This window comes from Phalacrocorax carbo, chromosome 9, assembly GCF_963921805.1.
Source record: "Phalacrocorax carbo chromosome 9, bPhaCar2.1, whole genome shotgun sequence".
Lineage (NCBI taxonomy): Eukaryota > Metazoa > Chordata > Aves > Suliformes > Phalacrocoracidae > Phalacrocorax > Phalacrocorax carbo.
Window position 1 is genome coordinate 37,618,176 of NC_087521.1, and position 23,602 is coordinate 37,641,777.

The 23,602-nt window shown below is 45.4% G+C and overlaps 1 long non-coding RNA gene across 1 annotated transcript in view; it reads right to left on the minus strand.

The window, feature by feature from the left end:
* Nucleotides 1-1,551: 1,551 nt before the first annotated feature.
* LOC135315086 (uncharacterized) overlaps nt 1,552-23,602 on the minus strand; it is a 375,169-nt gene continuing 353,118 nt past the window's right edge. The window contains exons 8-15 of the long non-coding RNA XR_010374537.1: nt 11,245-11,378; nt 9,750-9,831; nt 9,560-9,674; nt 8,585-8,743; nt 6,035-6,106; nt 5,139-5,271; nt 4,294-4,470; nt 1,552-1,960 (exon numbers count right to left, since the gene is read on the minus strand). This is a non-coding gene — a long non-coding RNA (uncharacterized LOC135315086). The remainder of the gene's footprint in view (nt 1,961-4,293; nt 4,471-5,138; nt 5,272-6,034; nt 6,107-8,584; nt 8,744-9,559; nt 9,675-9,749; nt 9,832-11,244; nt 11,379-23,602) is intronic.

Here is a 23,602-nt window from a genome sequence, read left to right on the forward strand (position 1 = left end):
GCAAGACGGCATGTACTCCAAAAATACACCATTCAACTAGAATGTGCACTAGAGCTGAAAAAAAAAGTGCTGAAAAGATAGTATAGAACTGTAAGGAAAAATCACTACTTGGAAACATCCCGTCGAACTGAAAGAGAGCAGCAAATAAGATGATTTTCCTGTGTCCTACTCATTTAATCTGAACAAAATTGGGAAGAGCCAGGTTGTGCCCTCAGACACAAAGTACATGGACACATTGCTTCAGCTGGTCCCTTCCGGCTGCTCCTGTGCCCAGGCTAAGCCAGGACTTTTGAGGAAATTAAGCTGAGCTTGCAGAGAAAGAGCAGGTCACCTTGCAAGCCTTTCTTTGCTGGAGGGTAGGAACTTACCAACCAACACGCCAGGCCATTTGATATACGCCGACACTCTCATCACCAAAAGCAGCTGACAATTCCAAACCTTCACTTACATGGCAAACAGCTTTGGATAAAAAAAAATAAGAGTTATTAAAAATTCCTAGTAACAAGAAAATCTACTGGATGACTGTGGGACCTCTGGATAAGGAAGAGGAAATTAATTAATCGAAGGATGGTGAAGTAGGTGGAAAGAGAAATGATGCGTTTTCAGTTGGCCTTTCCATTTAAAATACAATGCAAAATTTCTTTATCCAAGAGCATTTGTCATGGGAGCTTGGAATGAGGCCTTGACAGAGACTGAAGTCTCTGAGGAAACTCTGGAAAAAAAAAAAAGCAAGAAAGCCAAGAAGAGGAAACCCTCAGGAGTAAAAATTCCAAGGGTTCTGAAAGAAACAAATTATAAAATAATAGGGTTAATAGGAAATAAAGTCACATTTCTTTGCTCTGGTGAGATACGATACACATGAGGACTACAAAGCTAACTTCCTTAAAGAGAAGACATAAAATAAGCTATGGATATTAGCATATTACATTAATATCACTGAATGCATATTGCAGAATTATCTCTGTCCAGCACAGATAACTCTACGTACACTTGTTTAACCATTTGAGAAAAGTGTTTTTCCCTGTGAGATCTGAAGGTCATTTGCATTCCTTTCTCCCTCAGAAAAGCATGAAAAATACAAAATCCAATAGTAGGTCACTGCTTCTCTACAGTATTGAGATAAGGATTTTTTAGATGTGATTTCTAGATTTGAGTAGATTTAAATCTGTGATTTGGGCAACTTGTATACTTGGACAATAAAATGCATCCGGTAATATCCGTGTATGGCTATGTTCCTGTAATACGTATTATATATGAACAAACTGAACAGGCAATTTCACAAACTATTGAAAAATTACATTATTTTTGTCGTACAAAGAGATTTTGAATGCATGAATGGCCAGAAAAAAAGTCGACGACAACAAAAAATCTGAGTGAGGACAGCTTCTCTGGACAGATACAAGATGATGGACCGCTCCAGTGGGAACAAGCACATGAATTAATTTAATCAACATGTGAACAGTTTTCTCTGAATTTACCATGAAAGACAGTTGCAAGAGATTGCACACTCACAGATGGGGACAGGGATGAAGCTCCACTGTTTGGCCAGGAAAGAAGGTGCAAACCTTGTTGGAACAGTCGCTGAAGTTTGCGAGGCTAGCCAAGAAAAAATCCTTGTGAGGAGGAGATTTGGCTTGTTGCAAAATCTTCTAAAGAGTTTATGGACTAGCGAGGACCATGGCAGTGGTGTCGGGGTCCTGACGGACAGTTTTGCACTGGAACTTTCAGAAAAGCTGGAGGTGGCTGGTCTACAGCCTCCTCACCTCCAGGAGGGGAGCTCGGCTCACCCAGCACACGTATGGGCACCGTGCTGTATTCGTTGCAGCGATCGTACAGACTGTGCTTACTCTGTGTTGAATAAATTTATAGAAGGGCTTTCACACTGAAGTGCCAAAGCAGCAGGATGTTGAACTCGATGCAGGACTTCATGTGGCACCTGTGTTCTTATTATTAATGCCAACTGTTAATGAAATGCAGAGAAACCATCATTCCTGTTAGTGCTTATCCCGTATGAGCCGCAGAAGCTGCTTTTGCTCCATTGTTCTTCCGTGCTTTAGCATATTTGAGCTTTATAATTGTTGATATTCATGTTTTCCTGTCCTCCCTGGCCTCTACCATCCCCAGTGGACATTACCTAGGGCTTGGCGTGACAGCCAAATACATTAGGTATGTGGTTTATCCTGCCTACCTTCTTGATTAATCTCTGTTAATTAAAAGTCTTTACCCTAATAGAGCTGGAAAATGTGTTGTCCTCTCCCTTCCCTACGTGAGGACGGATATTTACTAAAGACAGTGCCAGAAACACCAGCTTTCCATGGCTTGGCAGCCAGAACCCACAAGCCTTTTGTAAACGTTTGCCCATGAGAATGAATTAAAGGATCTGTAGCGTGAACTATTTGCCTTATTTCATAACAAGAAATTAAAAGAAAGTGCTGTATGGGAGCATGTATGGGCAGCAGCAGGGAGGGGGGATGCATTTATGCATCAAACAAGCTAGCAGACTGGCCTTTTACGCTGCTCTGAAAGTCTTTAAACCCCACTTATCATGGTATATCCAGCAAAGCTGGGAGCAACAACTGGCAGAGAGGAAAAAGAAGCTTACAGCTTTTTTACTGCATTTGAACCAGACACCAAACTCCGCATTAAAACACTTTGCGGATGGGCTGCTTAGCCCTCTCTTTAATGCCAGCCCTGACTCCGACTGATGGAGGTGTGTCACCTACCCATACTGCCAGGAGCGCTTCCAGGCCCTTCCGCTGATGCAGCTGAACACGGTCGTGACATGGATTACATTGCAAACAAGTCTCCCCGCACCCAGGATTTTCCCTGGGCGTGCATACAGATGTAGGAAGCGCTGCAAAGCCCAGGAGCATCGCCGAGGCTGCAGCCTGCGGTGCAGCCCCCCAGCCCACTGGCCTGCCCTGGATGCTGAAGGCTTTGGAAGAACCGGTCTAAGAAATAGGTCTAGCCCACTCCAGGAACAATAAGCATCACTGCCTGTAGGGATGTGACAGCTTTGCTACACCATCAACCAGTGGCCAAGGTTCATTTTTATCCTGTAGACAGACAGAGTAGTCATCTGGTTGTAATAAAATTCTTCTACTAAGATAAGAGGATATATTAGCCTGAGGCTCCTACTTGGTTTCTTTTAACTTCATCAAATACTAAAAAAATAATCCATCAGTATTAAGGATTTAAAAATCAAATGTGGAAAGAAAATATTTTTGTTCTTGGTCATTTGCAGGTTTATATTTCTCTTCACAAGATTTTGGAAACTGATACTGGTTAAATGTTAGTCTTGTAATGTAAATTCACCCTTTAAAAATGAAGCTCTGATCAGCAGCTATTTTTCTCCAAGGCAGACGGCACCCTCGTGAAGGTTCATCTCGGCCTAACGCACAGAAACAGTGCAGGACCCGAGGAGAGTTTTCCAACCGTAATGCTGGGAATTTTCTCATTTATTATCTGTCATGCATTCTTTTTTCTATTGTTATCACTGCTGATTGCGAAGATTTTTAATGCCGCCTTTGCAATCAGCACTCTTTCCTCCTTATTTATTCATTAACGCCACAGCCCATATCTGTGATCTCAATATTGTTCCCATGGTGACAAATGGGTAATGTCACAAAAGCTTGATTGTAACATTACTACGTGGACAGGGCAGGAGCTCCGGCTGAGCGCAAATGGAATAGCTGCTGTTTACCCACAAATATCCTATGAACCAGTAACGAAGGCAAAGGAGACATAGGCCATTCAATAGGTATCTTGAATAATGAGTCGTAATTTTTAATCTTCCAAATGTGGCCTGTGGAGAAACTGATGTGCGATGTGAGCTGTAATTCTGGGGCAAAAAATATAACCGGGAGGCCGTGAAATGCAAAGTTTTAGGCCTGTACCCTGTGTCTCTTGTCTGTGGGTGCACGAGCCAAGGTCGTTATCTCCTGGGCTGGTAAAGCTTTAGGAGATAACTCTCTAGCGGAGCTGTACTCCTCAGCGTCAAAATACAACTTTCTGTTACCTCTTTGTGTTGCGGTTCCAAATTTTACGATTTTTTTTACATGACTGAAATGGAAACTACAAGGTGAGTTGAAGCTAATTAAAAAAACATTGATCTGCTCAGAAAAAACCTGTGGATGAAAATTGTAAAATTTTAAATGAAAATTGATTATTTTTTTTTTGTCTTTGCCACAGAAAAAGCAGTAAAAGAAGAGGATTTTTAAATAGCTTTATAAGTGCGTAGGCAAAGGAACTGTTTTTACAAAAAAACAAAAAGCCAAAAAACCAAAAACTAACCTAGAAAGATCTTTGTCTTCAGGACAGCAGAAAAACACAGCTGTAGCACATGAGAATTTTTCAGATCCAGCAGTTTTTTCGCACTGTAGCTCTCCTGAGCCCCAGTTTTCAAAGCCCACTTCTGCTCCAAAGTCTGCAGCACGTCAGTGTAGCCAGTAGGCACATTCTTGTATTTCTCTAAAAAAAAAAAAAATACAATCAGTATATTTCAATATATTCATGTCTGGGTGTTATAAACTGCTTTTGCAATAGCTTTTTTTCTCCTTTCCCGCTTCCCAGGAGGACACGCTCCCAACGACAGGGTGGTGAAACGGTGGGTTTCCTTCCCATTTGAGGATGCAGGACGTAACCCTTCGCTCCGACGGTTCTCACTAGTTCAGGGGTTCCGCTCAGTTGCATCAAGCTCCAAAGGGGATGTTACAAACGCACCTACATGGCCAAAGGGTGGTATTTTACGGGTACTTTGTACAAAGATGTGTGACTCGGTGGGCACAGAAAAATGAGCAACTGAAGGTTGAAGCAACAGCTGTGGATGGCACTTTTTAAACGTTAAGCAGCAAAGGCAAGCTTCATGCCTGTACCTTAAGAACTGAACTATTAAGTCATTGCTACTGAGCAAAGACCTTGAGTTACCCTGGGCATTAAAATTTAACCTAGAGTGCTCTGCCTGGAGAAATCACTCGTGGGTGGGGCGTTTTGTTTTTAAATGTCTTCTCCTCTGATTCCCCCACTCCCCCCCAACACATTAATGTCAGCTTCCAGCCATTAATTTTGGAGCATTCACTGTGTATGCTTCAGAAATCAGCAGCTATTGATCAGCAAAATGCTGACTGTTGACACCCTACCTTACAGTCTGCACTTTCCCTCAGCTGTGGTAGAACATTTGATGGCCCGTGTCTTGGCAGCAGGTCGCCTGATGCTGCTCCGCCAACGTCAGCAAAGGGGACAGGCTGGGGAGACTCCAGGAGAGCCTGAGACCTTTTCAAGGCAAACGCAATGCCAAAGTAACCGTAATGAAGGAATGCAGCATCTGGAAACAGTTATATCCCATCTTCTGCATTGAGCCCTTGTGATCTAATAAGTGCTTGATTACCTTATAGAGTATTCCTGAATAATTCTAATCAGAGAGAAATTACTTTCAAAAACCATATATATTTCTATTTCCTCATTTAATATTCAAGATCACTCAGTATAAATTACCATGCATTTTTACTGGAATTCTTCCCATCACAGTGGAAATTCCATCATCGTCCTCGTGGGCCACAGTTTCCACTCAGCAGCAACGCTGCTGTAAATCTGTATTAATTTTTATGAAGGGAATGAAGCTACTAAAATTTTATACTGGTGCAACTTTCCCTAATATCTTCTTTTGTAGGAGGTGCTTTGTGTTCATGAAGCATCAGATAAAAAGTGTAAATACTGACTTCGATGAGTTCTGCATAATGAAGTGCTACAGATGGAAACTGAACGCAATGCCTCCGGCGTCCTTCACGTTACATCCAGGAAAGCCCGAGGAGGGCGTCTGCGCAAACGCCTAGGAGCAGAGCACTAGCGGTGCACCTTTCTTACATGATGGAGATAGTCAAGCTGTGCTGAATTCCTCTGAAGGAAGCCTGAGAAGGAAATACTGGCCCTGCTTCAGAGAGCAGAGTTACACTCGCAAAGACCACCCAAAACTTACAAAATCACGGTTCTTCAGAAGTAGCCTTCCCACAACCCCCACCGCCCCCAAAATGCACACCTGCACCGTGGGGAGGCAGCTTGGGAACCTGGCATTAGATTTCTTTGTCCTTTCTCCCACACTGTCAGTCGCCTGGTGGAAAATTTAATAGCGGCCAATTAATTACCTGTTTGGTAAGGATTTTCCATCTGAAGCTGTATGCCCCTCGTGAGTCAATGCTTGCAGACTACCGGGCTTGCCCCTGCTTCAGGCTCCTTCCCTCTCCCCCTGTGCCCTAGAGCAAATATTGATCTTTCCTATCCCATTAACTGATGCCACTGATGTTATTATGCATGGTTTACGCTATGTTTGTGCATTAGATCGGAAGAGGAAAAGGCTCCTGCTAGGCTTTTATCCCACTGAAGATGTCCCTGCTCAGCATCTGGGAGAGAACTGGCTCTGTCTAAAATGGCAGAGGCATATTTTAAGACCCCTATTTCACCCACAATATTACAGAGACCTTTCTCACTCTCGTAAAAGAGCCCATAGTGTGTGGCCTCTTCTTCAGGTCAGCTTGACTTTTCCGCTCTTACCCAGGCACGTCCTGTGCCAGTTGCGAAGGACAAGCCATGCGTTTGGTTCATTTGCTCCCCAGTACCGCCCGCACGTGAGGGGCAGCCTGCCCTCCCTCCCTTCCCCAGTAATTGCTCCCTCCCCTGAATTTTTCTCCATCACATTAATTTCTCTCGGGAAAACACAAAAAAAAAATCTTTAGGCAATTTTGTTTCCTTAGTAATTTTTCGTTCATCATTCCACTGTTGTGCCCTGACCTAGCAGAAAGCCCTCATTAGTCTGCCTTGCTCCGCTCCTCTCCCTCGCCTTGGGACGAGATGGCTGGCTCTGTCTTTGTAAATGGCCGGCTTCGCATGCTAATTCCCCAAATGTGCGACAGTTAAATATTCATTTTGCGATTATGAGAACCTTGTCTTGCTAAAAGATCAGCAAACTGAAATAAACTTTATTTTGGTACATGCAGTTATTTGACACCTGAAGAGCAGCTGGTAATTAACGTCTTGAATGAGCTACTGTCTTGCCAGTGTCACTCCTCAGCCGCGGACGGCGCCATTCTGTGATGCAGCTCACGACGATGCAGTTCTGCACTTTTTAAACTCACAGTTGTTAAAATATTTTTTGCTGCAACCACAGTCACCGCCACTGGCCGACTGTCAACAAAGACCGTTTGCTCCCTGAATTATTCTTTAAGGAAGGTATCAGTGTGCTTCATCCGTCGTCCAACAGCAATGCTGCAGCATTTTTTGGGGTGTGTAAAGTGTAGAAACATCCATTTGTTCCATGGTAAAAAAAGAAATTGAGAAATAAATAGAGTTGCTAAATTCTGACATGGGTGTAGAAGAAACCTCTTCTTCACAACCCCATTTCTGTGTTCTCTCAGCAAAGCCTTTAGACAACACCAATCCACACAGGCCTACATCACAGGCTGCATTAGAGCTGGAGAAGAAACTCATGGGCTAAAGAGAACCTCATGGTTTGCGGCAGCTATTAAAGTCCGTAAATTAATGCTGTAATTCTGCAGAGGCTGTCAGTGCTTGCAAACAAGAAGGTCTGGCTTCAAGTGGCTTCCCTTTTTCTCTTGTCACATCCTTCATTCCTTACTCAAGACCTTTTGCAATATCCCTGACAATTTACGTGGGTAAAATTGTGGAAGCTAATCAAGATCTGCTTTTAATTTTCATTGTCCTAACGGACTCTTTAACTGCTACCCGATAAGAACATACGCGCTCCCACAACGTTATGGAAAAATACGGGAAATGGAAAGCAGTGTTGAAGTATTACCCACGGAGCAAGTCTGATACTTGCAGATGGTGACGAGAGACTGGTCCCGATCCTGTCACAGTTGACCTTGTTATTGTCCCACTTCCCCACTTTCCAAACTGTTCTGCTTGCCATTTTTCGGATGAGTTTATCTGGGCTTTGGCAGGCAACAAACTGGAAGCCAAGCAAAATTGCAAAAGCAGCGACAGCTGGAGCGGTGACCAGGACTGCACGAACCCATCTGCTGGAAACTTGGAGGCCACCAAATACTGTGGTCCTTTGGAGAAGACCTGCTTTCCACATCTATGCTGCACCTGGGTTCCTTTCTTCGATCTACCTATTAAAGTAATGCCTTGGAGGATTTACTGGCATACGTACCCACCAGCTCAAGGCAGGTGGTGCTAGTTCTTGGTATACAATAGACAAATAAAGCAGGTTCTATATTGTCCAGATTTTTAAGTCCAGCTTCTGAATCTCTTAACATTGCCTCCGACTGTAGGAAATAATTGACCAGCTGTTCTTCCATCAGACACAACAGTACAGGCTGCCACAACAACAAAACTATCTAGGAATATAAAAGTTGGCAGTTAGCAGAGAAATCATGAAACCCCTCACTTTCTGTAATGACTTGCACCCCAGCGTTTGTACCAGATTATTAAGAGCGTTCACGGTAATGACACCCTTGGGTCTAGAAGCTCTGGGAGCACTGATGGAGATGACAAACTGAAAACTGTTTGAGAAACAGGCAGGTTAGAAAAAGGGGAGCAAGAAATGCAGGATTCACCCGCATCATCATACCCACGTCATTTTGTCTTCATTGCACATCTCGGGGATGAGGCAGTGAAAGAAGACACCGTGTAATGAGTAAGTCCTGAACACTGAGAGGAAGGTGATTGTCGTCCCATGCGACTCCTGTCTTCACCCTTTCCATTTTTCTGTTGTTTCTAAAAACGTTAGCTTTTGTAGAAGAAAGAAAATAGGCAAAACCAGAATTTTGAATTACTTAATACTTACACATAAAGCAGTTTTAAAACTCAGCAGTTTTGGCTTACGGTTGGAGAGTTTTTTTAGGAGTGCTGTTTGCCTCTACATGGCAAATCTGACCCCCCTCTGGATGGGTGGCACCACCAACACGAGCCCTTGCCTCAATTCCTGCCCCGACACCTTTCCTCAAAGCCCTGTGGAGCCCACCCGAAAGCGGGGGCTCGGTTTTGTGCTGCCTGCAGGCAGCGTCTGGCAGTGAAACAATGGCACGAGCCTCGGAAAGGCCTCCTGCCCCTCACGCTTTATTTTTAAAATCCAGGAGAGAATTACAGATCAAAGGAAAGCAAACACAGCTTCGTCTAATCTTGATGCTTTTGTAATGCTACCAGCTTCCGCCAAGCCCCTTAGGACTCCTGTTTGCCATGGGAGTTAGAGGTCTAAATATATCTTTGAGGAGCAGGGCTTAATCTTTCTGTTCTATGGGAAGGATGGCGCTCATCACCATCGCTTTCCCCCGAACTTTTTTGCTGCCTAAGCTGCGAAGTCTCCAGGGTGAGAATCCTTCTCAGGGTGGATGGGGGCTGCTCACCGAAACAGCTGCTTATGCATGATTCATCCCCTCCTAAGGGACGTGTCTAAGATAGGTGGAAGGACGTTTTTTTTCTCTAGAAGCATCTTTCTTGCTGAGTCTAGTGGGGAACTACTTTTAATCTCTGTGCCTTAAATAAAGTGCCAGTGATATGAATCCCGCTATTTGCTTTCAGAAAATCAGGATACATGAATACTTACACCCCGGCCTTTCCGGAGCTGCAGCGGACGCGGGCCCCCACTGCCTTCTGAGGAAGTAGGACACAGCTGCGGGTTTTGTCACAGCCAGGACACACCATGCAGAGGCAAATCCCACCTGCACCACACAAAGCCCTTGTAGGTAAGCGAGCATGAACGAGTCTGAGCAACAAAGAGGAGGTGAATGTCATACCTTCTCACTTGTCCAGGATCCGCCACCACCGGCGACCTCCTCGCGTGCACAGGAGCGGGGAAGTCAGAGAAGCCCTTGCAACCTTCAAGGGCGAAACAATTTCAGGAGGAGGATGCTGTAAAACGCACCCAAAGCGTCTGCCGCGCGGTGTTGAAAGTTGCCGTGGAGAGCCTGTAGCGGCTACTGGGGGAACTAACGTACGCCACGAACCTGCGGACTCGTTCGCTTTGTTCCAGGCAGAGATTTGAACAAAACCCCCCCGGCGTCCCGGGAGACCCCGAGGGTCTCTTTGCCAGCTGTCTTCAGCGAGGCTGGCATTTCCATTGGCACGTCCTGATGGACAGCCCCGCTAACGTGCTGCGGGGAACTGACCGCGGCAGCTAGGGCAGAACGCGTTGCTCTGCAGTAATTCTCTTGAAGCAGCTTCTCGTGTCCCGCTGTATGGATGCTCTGGCCTGGAGTAACTTTGCTTCGCTACGAGCAATTAGTGTGCTTGCTACCTGGCTGAACAGAGCACTGCCAGGGGATCTACCCCAGAAAGCTGCACACCAGAGCCTTTGCTGTCCCCTTGCATGCCAATGAGCTCTGTGCAATGCTGGCACTAATATGGGACTATATATGTCACTCTATACTGACTTGACATTATGGTCCAGCAGGTAAAAACACACCTATCAACTACTTACTACATAAGACAGTATTTCTGCAGGGTCTCCACACACCACGTGCCCAGTACAGATAATTTATAGCCAAAAAACATTATTCCTGCACTGAAGTGCTTTCAAGCCTGATAGATATGACGGAAGCTGGGAGAAAAGAAGAATTATTACACCCATTTTCCCTTTCAGAATTGAGGACTAAATAGACTAAATAACACACCAGGCAGACAGCAGCAAAGCGCAAATCCTTCTGTCATTTACAGGCCCAAAATGGGACACTGCCAGGATCCTCCTTTGAAATCAGTCCATTTACAGCCTGTGAATCGTTGTTTATTCCAAGCACATGATTTTTTTGCCCGATATTTCTTTTTCTGAGACGTTGGAAAGCAGACCTTGGAGAGTGCCCAGTCAGCACTTCGATAATGAAGGTCACTTCTTTTGCTGACTCCTGTTAAAGGGGTCCCTGGGTACCATTTCAGTTACAGGCAGTTCACCGAGCAGACATATTTTCCTTTTTCCCTTTTCATTCAGTTAGTTTTTATTTTCTTTTTGCAGTGTTTCATAGTCCAAAGCACCTGATTAATTCAGTGCTCTCTGCATAGCTCTCAGGCAGCTGTATGATTAGCCTCTGAATGTATTTTAAGCTGATATGTGCTGAACTAGTGTGGTCTTCCATAAATTCTTTTATTACTATGAGAAGCAACTACCCATTTAATAAGGACAGCCTCCATTAATTCTATGATCTCACAATGCCCCAACACTTTTTTCAGGAAAAAAAAGATGCACCTTTTGCCTTGGAATTTTAATAATCAAATTATTTTCGCTTTTCACACCCTTACCTTTGTGTAGACCCTGTTTCACTGTGATAGATGAGACGTGATATAGTTTGTCCCACGCAACATCTCAGCCCTGCTTCTGTCACTGTGTGTCAGGCAAATAGATTTCAGTCAGTCCACAGAAGTGGGTGATCAACCTATAAAACAGGAAAAAACTACAAGTACTGATACATCAGCAGATGGTTCAGGAAAGGAGATGCTCCTTCATGTCAGAGCGGACACCTAAACCAGGCAAAAGAGAGAACTGAGAAAGAAGACAGCAAGAATGCAGCCAGGTTTACATGTTCCAGAAAGACCCAAGTCAATGAAAGAAGACAAGGGGGTGGCAGTTACTTTAACCTCTTCCCCGCTCCCCTCCAAAACATTGCCGCTGGAGCTCCCTGCTTTGCGGAGGAGTCTGCAAGCTGGACCTCTCCCGCTGGCCTTGAGGGTGTTCGTGGTGGGGCTTCGTTACAACCCAGCTCCCAGCAAGCTACTGGCCATGCTTGCAGCTCAGTGCAATGCTATAACCCAGGTCCAGAGCCTGGCGAATCGCTCATGTTTCTAGGCTGAACGTAAAGGACGTGGTAAAGAAAGTGAAAATTCTCAGAAGTCCTGAAAAGCAATGCATCTTCAATCCTGTAAATGCTGCAAGAAAACCTTGAGAGAGATGATGAGTCAGATGAAACCTGCCTTTGGACTGCAGCATCTCTCAGGAGAGGGGTGTTTGCTGAGAGACCATTAGGAAAGGCAAGAAAAGAACACAGCTTACAATAAAGCTTTCAAATGAGGATGAATGTGTTTATCAATGGTCAGTGATGAACCTTTGATGTGCCTTGGAAGAGCAGAGATCTTATGCATAAAACATAGTGGCTGTACAGGGCCCTGATCTGGAGTCATCATTAATGTGATGCCTTTTGCATTTGCATCAAGGCACAACCAACAAACCCGCTAGTGTTTATTCCAAAATACAGAAATAATCGTGCATCTCGTTTCCGGGACTACCCTGCTCGCAGCCTCCCTCATACAGAAGCCATTTGATCAGGGTAAATAAAGTGATTCAAGAAAGACATAAAGCATTCATAAAGTGCACGTAATAAAACAAGGAGCAAAGATATGACAGATTTTGTATCTGGGAGAGGTACAGTTTTAGATTTTAAAAAGTCTTACGCATCATTTGTAGCACGTTAGTGTTGCTAGACCAAAACCTCATTTGCATTGTGCTGGGCTCGTACATACACAGTTGAAGGCAGAGATGATGTGAGAAGCTTATGTTATAAAGAGGTAAAGAACACCAATAAAGAAAAGAAATCCCTGGTAACGTTCCAGAACTAATCTGCAAGTTGAAATTCTATCCTCCAGAAACAGACTTTCCACAATTTGAGGGTTCCTTGCTTCTGAGCCTGATTGTCTTTCTTGATCTTTTCTGGAAACCTGGATATACCATTGCTTCAACTTTAGTCCGAAGCAGCAGCCTACCCCCCAGCCAGCACAGATTATGCCTAATCATCACTGTCCTAGATAATTTTTGTTTTCTCTCGTTTAGAAAGGGGGCTTTAATAAAAACAACTCCTAAGCTCCGGAGTTGTATTAACAAACTGGCTGGGCAGTGGGTCAATGAGCTTTGGATGAGCTGTCACTGCAGAGTCCTCTCTGCTCTCTCGGCTACTTGACCCGGATGGCTGCTCGTGTTGCGTGCCGTTAACATGGCCGATTGATAGCATTTCTGCCTTGCTGTCTTCCTGCTTTCGCTCTCCTTTTATGGACAGTATTTTGCCCTAAATAATGCTTCACCAGCCCTCCAGCTGGCAACTGGGAACAAGAAAAGATCAGGGAGGTGATCCCTTCTTCAATGATTTCGCATAGGACTTTGTGCTTGAAGCTTTTGTGGGATCCAATGTTCTCAATTGTTTGACCCAAGAGTTGACTCCCAAGAGTTCAAAGCGCACATCCATAAAAACACAGGTTATCATCAGTATTCTTGAACCCCAGGTCTGTAGTGGCTTTCCAGCTCCCTTCCAGACACAATGGGAATTTGCCCTTTTGATCTTTCTCTTGCAGCCACAGCTAACTTGGCCGTGGTGTCATGGCATGCGGGTCACTGCCACGGTTGAGTAACCTGCGTAAACGCACCTCTAATTTAGTAAAGCTGAGGCAAGAGGCTAAATGAAGAGGATTTGTTTACTGGAATTGCCAAAGGCTCTCACTGAACCACATACTGTTCGCTGCAATAATCTTCTCAGGTTTGTTGGCATTTACGGATTTTTCTTTTTTTTTTTTTTAATTGAGAAGTGTATTTCAAAAGTCTGGGCCGTGTGACAGATTTCTTGATTCCTGTAGATTTATGAGTGAAAAAGAGTGATGGAAATGTGATGGGGTAGAATTATAACAGATCTAGGAGGAAGACTGAGGACATATATGTTGCTCTGCTGTTCATTTCATTTTTATGAGGGTTTTTATTGTCTTCTTCTCTGCATAATAAGTGAAGAAGTGTTAGAAATAAACAAGCAGAAAGACAGCCAGAAAAGGCATGCTGAGATGCTGCAGAATATGAGAAAGAAGCAAGACAAGCACATCCACCAAGAAACTAAAACTGTTTACAATGAATAAGGTAAAATCCTGGCGTTGCCTTTGGCTTGACCAAGGTCCATCCTGTGGGCGTGTAGTTATCTGTAGCCTAGAAGCAAAGCAATCAGAATGAGAGTCATTGCTGGAAATCTTCAGCTCTTCCACAAGTAGGTTCCCTCTTGCTTTAATAAAAATCATCTATTTTGTCCTAGGTAATGCTATTCTGATTTAAATGCATAACCAGCAAAAGATACTCTCAAAAAAAAACTATAGTAGAGGTGGGGTTTTAAATTTTAAAATCACTCATAATGGAACTGAATCAAGTGAAAGAAAAAATGGCCCTAAATATCCCTGTTTCTTTAAGAAAGTTGTCAGTCCTACTAAAACTTATGGCTTGGCCCTTCATGAAAGGTCTGTCCCCTTTCCACTAAATCGGCAATTTTAAAGTGCTGACACTTTGCTTACTTCAGGATATTCCCCTAAAAATACTGTTTGAGCAGTTTAAAATGTTCATCCAGGATCTCATATTTCCCCAAAAGATATTTACAATACAGTGATTTCCTTGTGCTTGGAAGAATTGTTCTTGATTTATTCTGATCGATTCTGATTCTGCTTTACATCTCATAACATTAGAAATTGGTAATTCTCCTGGCAGCGTTGAGCTGATTCTTATTGCTGTTAACAGCCCAATGTGTAACACGCTAATGGTCCGCAGTTTTGCCTTAGGAAGGTCGACTAACGAACCGGTTGGTTATAGCTGGTAATGATTGATTTGTCAGTGATTATATTGCTTAATTCAACAGCGGCATGAATCAAAGATGACACTTCTTTCTTTTTAGGCTGTCACTTAAGCTTTAGTGCTCTTCATGGTAATGGGTGTTGAAGGGTGTTTATTGTGATGGCCTTTCTCCATGTTTCCTTCTTACGGTGCTGCCATAAACTATTTTTTAGTGCATGTGGCTACGAACGTAAACAGCTAATGACTGAATTACGCAGAGAAGGAAAAGGCCCCAGATACTAACCTCGCCACGATAGCCATCTTGGATGTGGCACTACTCATTCTTGGAGCTCAGCCACGGGGTTGGGTCCAACGTGATGCCATACATCAGCTGAGTCAGAATAGCTGTCCGTATGGGTGCACACCTAGGCAGCAAGAAAAGGACCAATTTGACCTCGCTCAGGCTGCACCAAAGTGGGTTTAAACAAGGTGAATTGCTCCACAGTGAAAGGTGCACCCATGAGCAGCTCTTGAGGTTCAGCTGATGTGTGCTGATCCATTTAGCCTCAACAATTCAATCAGGCTTCTGAGTGGCCGGTTATGCCAAAGTTGCTTTGCACAACTTTGGCAGCACGAAGGAATTACAAAAGCGGTATAAATTATGGGTTTATGCAGTTTCATTCACTTTAAGGATCATTTAACAGCTCATGGAGGCGTAAAGGGATCCCAGTGTAGCATCAGGTCAGAGAGCCAAAACCAACCTTACAGTAGCCTGTTACTGCGCATTAACCAGTGAAAGTCATTCCTCCAAAACACCCCCAGGGACCACGTGTAGACGAGTCCCCACAACAGAGTTTCTGCAGAGCATGGCTTTGCAGCCCCAATCTAGCAGGGTTGCTGGCACACTCTTCCCCAGCTACACCCACCTCCAGGAGACCAAAGCCCCCTTCCCTCAGCTCCCTCTGCACATTCAGGAATGGAGCGGGCGGTGGGGATGGTCCTGCCTGCAAGGTACGGCTGCAGTGCATGCAGTGTTGTGCTCAAGGGATGTGCAATAGCCGGTATTAATTCTGGTGGTCTGGGGTTTCTGTTCTCGTAGGATAGAATCACAGAATCATTAAGGTTGGAAAAGACCTCTAGGATCATCAAGTTAACCAACAACCCAACACCACCATGTCTCCTAAACCATGCCCTGAAGTGCCACGTCAACACGTCTTTTAAATACCCCCAGGGGTATGGACTCCCCCCCTCTCTGGGCAGCCTGTGCCAGGGCCTGACCGCTCTGGCAGGGAAGGCATTTTCCCTCACACCCAACCTAAACCTCCCCTGACGCAGCCTGAGGCCGTTCCCTCTCGCCCTGTCCCTGGTGATTGGGAGCAGAGACCAGCCCCCCCCTCACTCCAGCCCCTCTCAGGCAGCTGCAGAGAGCGAGAAGGGCTCCCCTCAGCCCCCCCTTCTCCAGGCTAAACCCCCCCAGCCCCCCCAGCCGCCCCCCAGCACACTTGTGCTCCAGACCCTGCCCCAGCCCCGCTGCCCTTCTCTGGACACGCTCCAGCCCCTCCAGGCCCTTCTTGTCCCGAGGGGCCCAAACCTGAGCCCAGCACTCGAGGTGGGGCCTCCCCAGGGCCGAGCACAGGGGCCCCATCCCTGCCCGGCCCCTGCTGGCCACCCCAGTGCTGACACAAGCCCGGGGGCTGGTGGCCTCCTTGGCCACCCGGGCACTGCTGGCTCATGCTCAGCCGGCTCATGTTCCTGCTGCTCTGCTTGCTGGGCTGCACACTGATAGAGCTGATTTCCATAAGAAACTGAGATTAGTGAGACATGTTTCTGTTACTTCTTCATTTACAAGCATCTGGACTCATGGCAGAAGAAGACATGTGAAGAGTGACAGCCCTCGACCTTCATCTCCTCCCAAATCTTGTTCTCGGACACATCTCTCCACTCACGAGCCCAACGCTGCCATACAGGGACGGTGTTGCAGAACAGCCTCGACCCCTCACTCTGGAGAGAGGTACTGCCAGGAGCCTTTCGGAGCGCTAGATCTGTTCACATGGCGCCCGTCAGCCCCACGGAGGGTATGCATAAGATCAAAAGGAGAGTACAGACCCAAGGTTTGAAAACTTTGCTTCACTGCTTTCAAAGGGCTTTGCCTTCTGGACAGTATTACCCAAGTCTCATGACCAAATGTCATTCATTTTCTTCCACGTGACCGTAGGCAAAATGAAACAGCTTATTCGCCTCTTTGACACACACACAAAAAACGCCATTTATCTCTGATGCACGTATATAAAAGACATTGCCACCTACACATCATCAGAATCTGATGTTCAAGTGCTTTTGGAAAATTTCTTTGCTGAAGTCTACAAAAAGCTTTTTTCCAGTACTGTACAAGCCCAGATATATAGCCTGAAATTCTTTTCAGCAAAATAGAGACCACAATACTACCATTTCAGCCAGCCAGATTCAGTGATTCTGTTCTCTGCTATCTCTAGACATATAATTGCGAGATGATTAATAACATAGCAAAAAGCCCAGATTCTTCATTCCCAGCGTAGCACAACCACTCGTACTTCAAATACACAAAACCGACAGAAAATAAAAATCCTTCGGCTGCTATTACTTTACACACCAATTTAACTTAAATGTTCATGAATTAACTGGGACAGAATTGCTTTGGAGACAGCCTGTTTGTGGGGAAAAAACAATTTCCTTCAGGCTTTTTTTTCCCCCCAAAAAATCCTCCTGTGCCTACTCCACAAACTTCCAGATCTGACGCCGCATAGAATATTTGCAGGAGAAAAAGTTATGTTTTTAAAACAAACTTTCAGCAATGCCACTATGTTGACCTGTGCTAACTGTCTGATAATACGACATCTCTAGTAGAATCACTATTTTCTGAACAAATATGTATCTGGGAGTGAAATATTACCTTTTCCCACCTGTTGCTTTGGTTTTGGTTTAGCAACACTTGCCTTAGAAAACAAGGTTACGCATTTACAAGCCTCAGAGGTATCTGATGAGTTCACGCTTCTCTCCGACCTGCTTCCCAAAGGAGCATAACTGCAGACAACACAGAAGCTCAGCATATTCTTGAACTTGGAGACATGTCAGTCAGTCTGGATAATGTATATATATACCCCTTTGTTTTAAAGAGGAATGAGAGAACTTAGAGGTCTGTGCTCGTATATCAAAATCATCTCGATTTTAAAAGAGCGTGTAATTATAGTGGAAATGCTGGGAATTACTTGATACAAACTGATGAAATGCTGTGGCCAAACCACAGATTAGTGATTTTTCTTTCCTGAACATAATTAAGATTGCTTAAATTAAAAGAAGTGCAGTAAGAACCCAATTTCAAGTTGCTTATTAAAACTTACTAGAAGGGAGGAGGGAAAGAAAAATCTCTCTTGCAGCTGTGCATTTTGGATTAGTACATAAGAGGATTTGGACAGGGATAGTGTTCAGGTGCTTCTTTAATGAGCTGTAAGCAAGCACGAACGATGTGCAGGCTGGGAATGCCAGGAGAAAAAATGATACCAGACGTGTGCAGTGGCAAAGTCCCATCTTGTTTTCTGCTTCACTTTCAGCTACATTTACTTCACAGTGACATTGCCTAGAGCAACTTTTAAAATCCTCCTCTCTTCTCTCCCCCACCCAAACCCAAACTCATGCAGTACTGCAGCTCAGCTCAGCTTTGCAGTGACGTGAATCATTAACCCTTCTATATACAGCGGTACCAAACGAAAGAGGGTTTTCAAGGCCAGCCCTGACCTGGGACTTACCAAAGTTAGCATCCTGCCTTGGATTACTTTGAATTACTTACGGCTGCATTTGTACCAACTTCGGCCTGAGGCAGCAGTAAGACATTGTGTCCAATTTTAGCCATTTTAGCTTCAGAGAAGCCTGCCTGACCTGCCTGCAGCAAATCCCACCTTCCTGTTTACGCTTGAAATGCAAAGGGGGAAGACAGGAGTGTGCAGAAAGTCAATGGAGCGAAGCTGCATGAGAGCAGAAGCCAAAAGAGTGAGAAACCAAAATACAGTGTATTAGAGATGTGTGAAGCAGAGGGACCAGCAAAGACAGAAGGAAAGCTGGGGAGCTAGACGGAGAGACGAGAGGCAGAATATCAGCAGGGAGGCAACCCAGGGTGAGCACAACCAGGAACAGAGCAGATGTGTTCTGGCAGTGACAGCACACCGCTTTACCCAAGGCATGAAAATAGTCCAGGCAAAAATGTATGGCAAACCCAAAGGAGAGAAGTAAGGAAAGGCTGAAGGATCTGCCCTGATGCTTTTTAAAGGACAATAAGACACAAGATGAAGTCCAGATCACATAGCAATAGTAGGTTGGATTCATGATGCATTTTGTTGTTGTCAGGGCTCTGGGAGCACTAGTATGCTTCAATGGCCCCTGATCAGCTACCCCCAAGCCCATGCCCAACCATGGACCATGGTGTTCCAGACCCTGCCCTGCAGATTGACTTCCCAGCTTGACCTTGGACCTGCCGCATCACCACAAACTTGTCTGATGGTTTGAACTCTTTGTTAAGCCTCACTCGTTGTCTTGTCTTTGCCAATAGGAGCTGTCGCTGTCACGGCTCTGCTCACCTGCCCTGTCCATGGTGGGACGGGCCCTGGCTGCCGAGTTCCCCACCCTGCCCACCATACTGACATGGCTCCCCACCCTTTAGCGAGCAGCCAGCCCATGCTGCTCCCTGACACTGATGTAGGAAAGGTCTGAGCGCTGCTCACCTCACCCCCTTTGCACCTGGGGTTTGAAATGGTGAGCGTCTGTTTGCTCTGGTGGGTGTATCACTTCTTGCCTTCCTCAGAAACTAATAGGAGCTATAAGCCTGGACACGAGAAAACAGTGGAAAACAGAACATGAAACCACCTCTCCTGGAGTTAAGTACCAAACCCAGCTCTCTCTTAAAAATCACAGCAGATGGAATATACTTCCGTTACCTGCGATCAAATAGACATAGCATTTACCTTGGATCTGAAGACTGTTGCAGGCTTTAAACCTTTTGGCTACAAATATCCTCATCCTTCCAGTTAAATCTCCTCTAATTTGCAGCTCAAGGTTCTCTAGAAGATGTCTTCTAGCTACATCAGTTAATGTGCGTGCCATAGAAATCCCTGGGTGCCGCAGGAGGCCAAGCCCAATGAGCATGGGCAACCTGTGTTAAGAAACATCTTTCCAAGCTATGGCATTGCTTCAAAGCAGCTCTGCAGAACTGGCTTCTAGTAAGTTGAAGTAGTCTCTGCTCCCTGCCTCTGGAAGCTTGCCTGGATGGAAACTCTCCTCTGCATCTCAGTGAGCAACAACACAAAATGGTGAAACTGAAATAAAGTTTTGCAGGTATTCATTTCACCCTCTCATTCTCCGGCAGAACCTGCGAAAAGACTGCGACACAGAAATCCTAAATTTGTGTAGTCCAAGGAAGGTGGGCAAGCTCCACTCAAGCCCCTCAGAGTTTGACTGAGGAACCAAACTAATCTGGGGAGTGATTAACCATTGCCCATAGGTACAAAACATACCAATGAAATGAGCTCTCTCTCCAAGCATGTAGCTTCTCCACTGCTGAGCTAGACACTGTTGCTTTTGCCATCAATCCACACACTTAAAATTCATTGACTTTTTCAGTGGAAATAGGACAGATAAAATATAACCTTTGATTTTTGGGCTGTTCCCCTATTTTCCTAGGTCCCTGGAGCCCTCTGCCTTTCTCTAAAGCTTGTTGTTGTTGTTGTTTGGGTTGGGTTTGTTTGCATTATTGTTTATCCTAAAGTCATGCTTTATTTATAAAGGACTAAAACAAAAAATTGGAACCAACGTGGAAACAAGCATCGAAAGCATCACAGAGAGAAACAGCATGTGCTCCATCCTAACCAGCAGGGGTACCGCTCCTTTGCTTCCCCTATTTTATAAAAATATCTCTTTCACGTCTTTGACCACAGTCACTGAACTGAAACTTGTAAAATGTCACAGGAGTTTGCGTGGGTTTTGGCTCTCAACACCGTAATGTTTGATGTCTAGAAATAACTTGTTTGCGTCATGGAAGATAACGTCATCCAGGAAAAGCAAGAGCAAAGACAGAGGTGAAGAGGAAAGGAGTGGGGCACGAGGAAGCCCGGGTATCTGCTCAGAGGCAGGAACATGTAAAGCCCAGCTGTCCCACGCAAACCCTGAGCCGCCAGAGATGCTGATGCTGCAGAGCAAAGCCAGCTGTTTCTGGCTGCGGGAACCAAAGGTGGTAGGGAAAGCAAGCTCCTCCTGTCCGAAAACCAAAGGAACTTTTCCTCCATACCCCACACAGTCCTGGGAAGGATCCAGGCCTGCAGTCTCTCCTGGCTCTGGCTGAGCACTGGTGGGGTCAGACAGCAGAAATTCAGCCGGCCTGGCACAGGGCAATGGGAGCTTACTGGAACTGGATAACTTAAAGTTAAGCTCAAAGCAGCAACACAGCCTCACTATGTGGAAACTCAATGACCGCGTGGCGGGTTGACCTTGGCTGGACATCAGGTGTCACCAAGCTGCTCTATCGCTCCCCTCCTCAGCAGGACAGGGAGGGGAGAAAATGAGGTGGGAAAAAAAACCCCTGTGGGTCAAGACAAAGGCAGTTTAATAAAAGGAAAAGCAAAGGCCACGTGCAGAAGCAAAAGAAAACCAAAGACTTGCTCTCTACTTCCCATCAGCAGGCAATGTCCTTCCACTTCCCAGGAAACAGGGCTTCAGTACATGCAGTGGTTGCTCTGGAAAACAGATGTCATAAATAATGAATTCCCCCCCTTCCTCTTCTCTCTTAGCTTTTATCGCTGAGCGGCCGTCGTATGGTACGGAATATCCCTTTGGTCAGTCCGGGTCAGCTGTCCTGGCTGTGTCCCCTCCCAAGACCTTGCCCACCCCCAGCCGACTGGGTGAGGGGGTGGATGTTGGACAGACAGCCTTGATGCTGCGCCAGCACTGCTCAGCAGTAGCCAAAACACGGCTGTGGTATCAACACCTTTCCAGCTGCCAATACAAAGCACGGCACGACGAGAGCTGCTGTGGGGAAAACTGACTCCATCCCAGCCGGACCCAATACACGAAAGATCAGGACTGCACTCTCATAGGGCAGCACTAGCAAGCATCCATTTACATGAGTCCTCAGCTGGCATTATAAAGACCAATATCAATTTTCCTCCTCCAACCGCACAGGTGGCTTGGGGGCAGGGGAGACACAGTCCTGGAGATGAGAGAGCCACGGGCTACGTGTGCTTCCAGGTCTGGGACGTGCTTCTTACCTCAGGACAAAGGTCCATCGTTAAACCCAGCTGTGATGGTTTTGGGGAAGAACTCTCTGGGTTCCCCTGGCTGCCCTCTGGCCTCACCCAGCATCGTCTCCCAGCAAGTGTCTTCTGGATCATTCAAGTACTCCACAGGAGAAAAGTGACATTTTGTCTCATTTTTGAACCGCATTTTCACCAGTAAAGGCACCCTCCACCCATGCTCAGATCAGACCCAAGCCTTAATCCATTTTGTGTCTGTATATAGCATCAATGGCATCCAAAGCACACTTAGTGAACATCAGCTGTAGTTGCAGGAGCTCTAAGATCATGAGACTCTGCTTTTTGTCCTTCATCGGCAGGCAGGAGCTGCAAGCTTGCTGTGATGTAAAGCACAGGACTCCGGGTTAATCAACAGCTTTAATTAATGTCTGTCTGGTCACTGCATCAGCCCATTTGCTCATCCAGGTGACATTTGCTATTACTCCAAAGGCTCCATCTTCCCAAGAGCATCCCTGGGGCAAATTTAGATACTGGACAATGAGGGGAAAAAAACCCAAAGTAATGCCTGAATTGTGAAAAATCCGTGGAATTTTTCTTACCATCAAAGGAAGAGGGATAAAATCTGAGAGCAGGCTTATATAGCTGTAAAAAAGGACAGCATTTGACTATTAAAATACAAATTACTGCTAAATCCCATGGAAAAAGGGATAAAGCCAGGAACACCAGAACCAGATCTAATCAGAAATATCTAATTAAAACTTATATGTAAGGTTTCAATGGGCATTAGAAATTATTTTAATTCAGTCTCGCATTAACAAGCTTTCATCAGTGTATCCTTGTGTATACGCAAAGTTACATATACATAGAAATGTTCTGAACGTGCAACATGCACTCAGTACAGGGCAAGAAGGCAAGGATGGCAAATAATTCCGACCCATTGGATTAGCTCAGACAAACGGAGCGTTTCCTTTTGTATCTTTCCATCTAAATAAGATCAACACAGGGAGGGGGAGGTGGGAACAGATTATACGCGTGGTTAAAGCGATGGTCAGAGAGGAATTAGTCGGATGACAAGTTCTGGGATCAGGACACTCGAAGGGCGGCTGCATGGTGGGGGTGGTGACAAAAGGAGAGCCCTGATGAGGGTGCTCTGAACTTCTGCATGCTGGAAGTACCAGAAGTGTCTCAAAATCTCTGCTTCCTGCCTCGCTGACATTAATTTTGTATAGCTTCACCTTTTCAGAGCTACGCACTCGTGTTCTTAACAAAACTCCCGTTGTGTTTGATCATTTAAGTCTGTTAAATCAATCTCAAAGCTGTTATCACATCCATGCTCCCACGAGGCAGGCTGGAGATGGCACGAAGCACATGGCAGGCTTGTGCTGGCGGTGGCCAGGGAAAGCCAGGGGCTGGGGAAAGGAAGGAGAAAGGACCAGCACATCTATGAAGCACTTTGATCTTGTAGTGAGTGCTTGAACCCTTCCACCCCCAAGAAATTATTACTCTTTTCCTGCCTAGACCCAAGTTTGAATTCTGCCCAGCAGATGAATGTTGAAGCCACGGACTGTGTAAAGATAATAGAGTAACCCAGAGCACAGATGCTGAGCAAGCACTGCCACTTCTCTACCCTTCAAAGGACCCTGGGAGGAGGAAAAAGGGACCGTGTCCTTAAGGGCTCCGCCACAGCGCACGTACCTCAAGAGGAATAAATAAAACCCCTTAATTCTGCCTCCGCTTCCTGAGGGACTGTCTCTGTAACTTTCACCAATGGTTTTTAAAGTAGCCTTTGGGCGGTACACATGCACGCATGTATTCAAAGACTCCT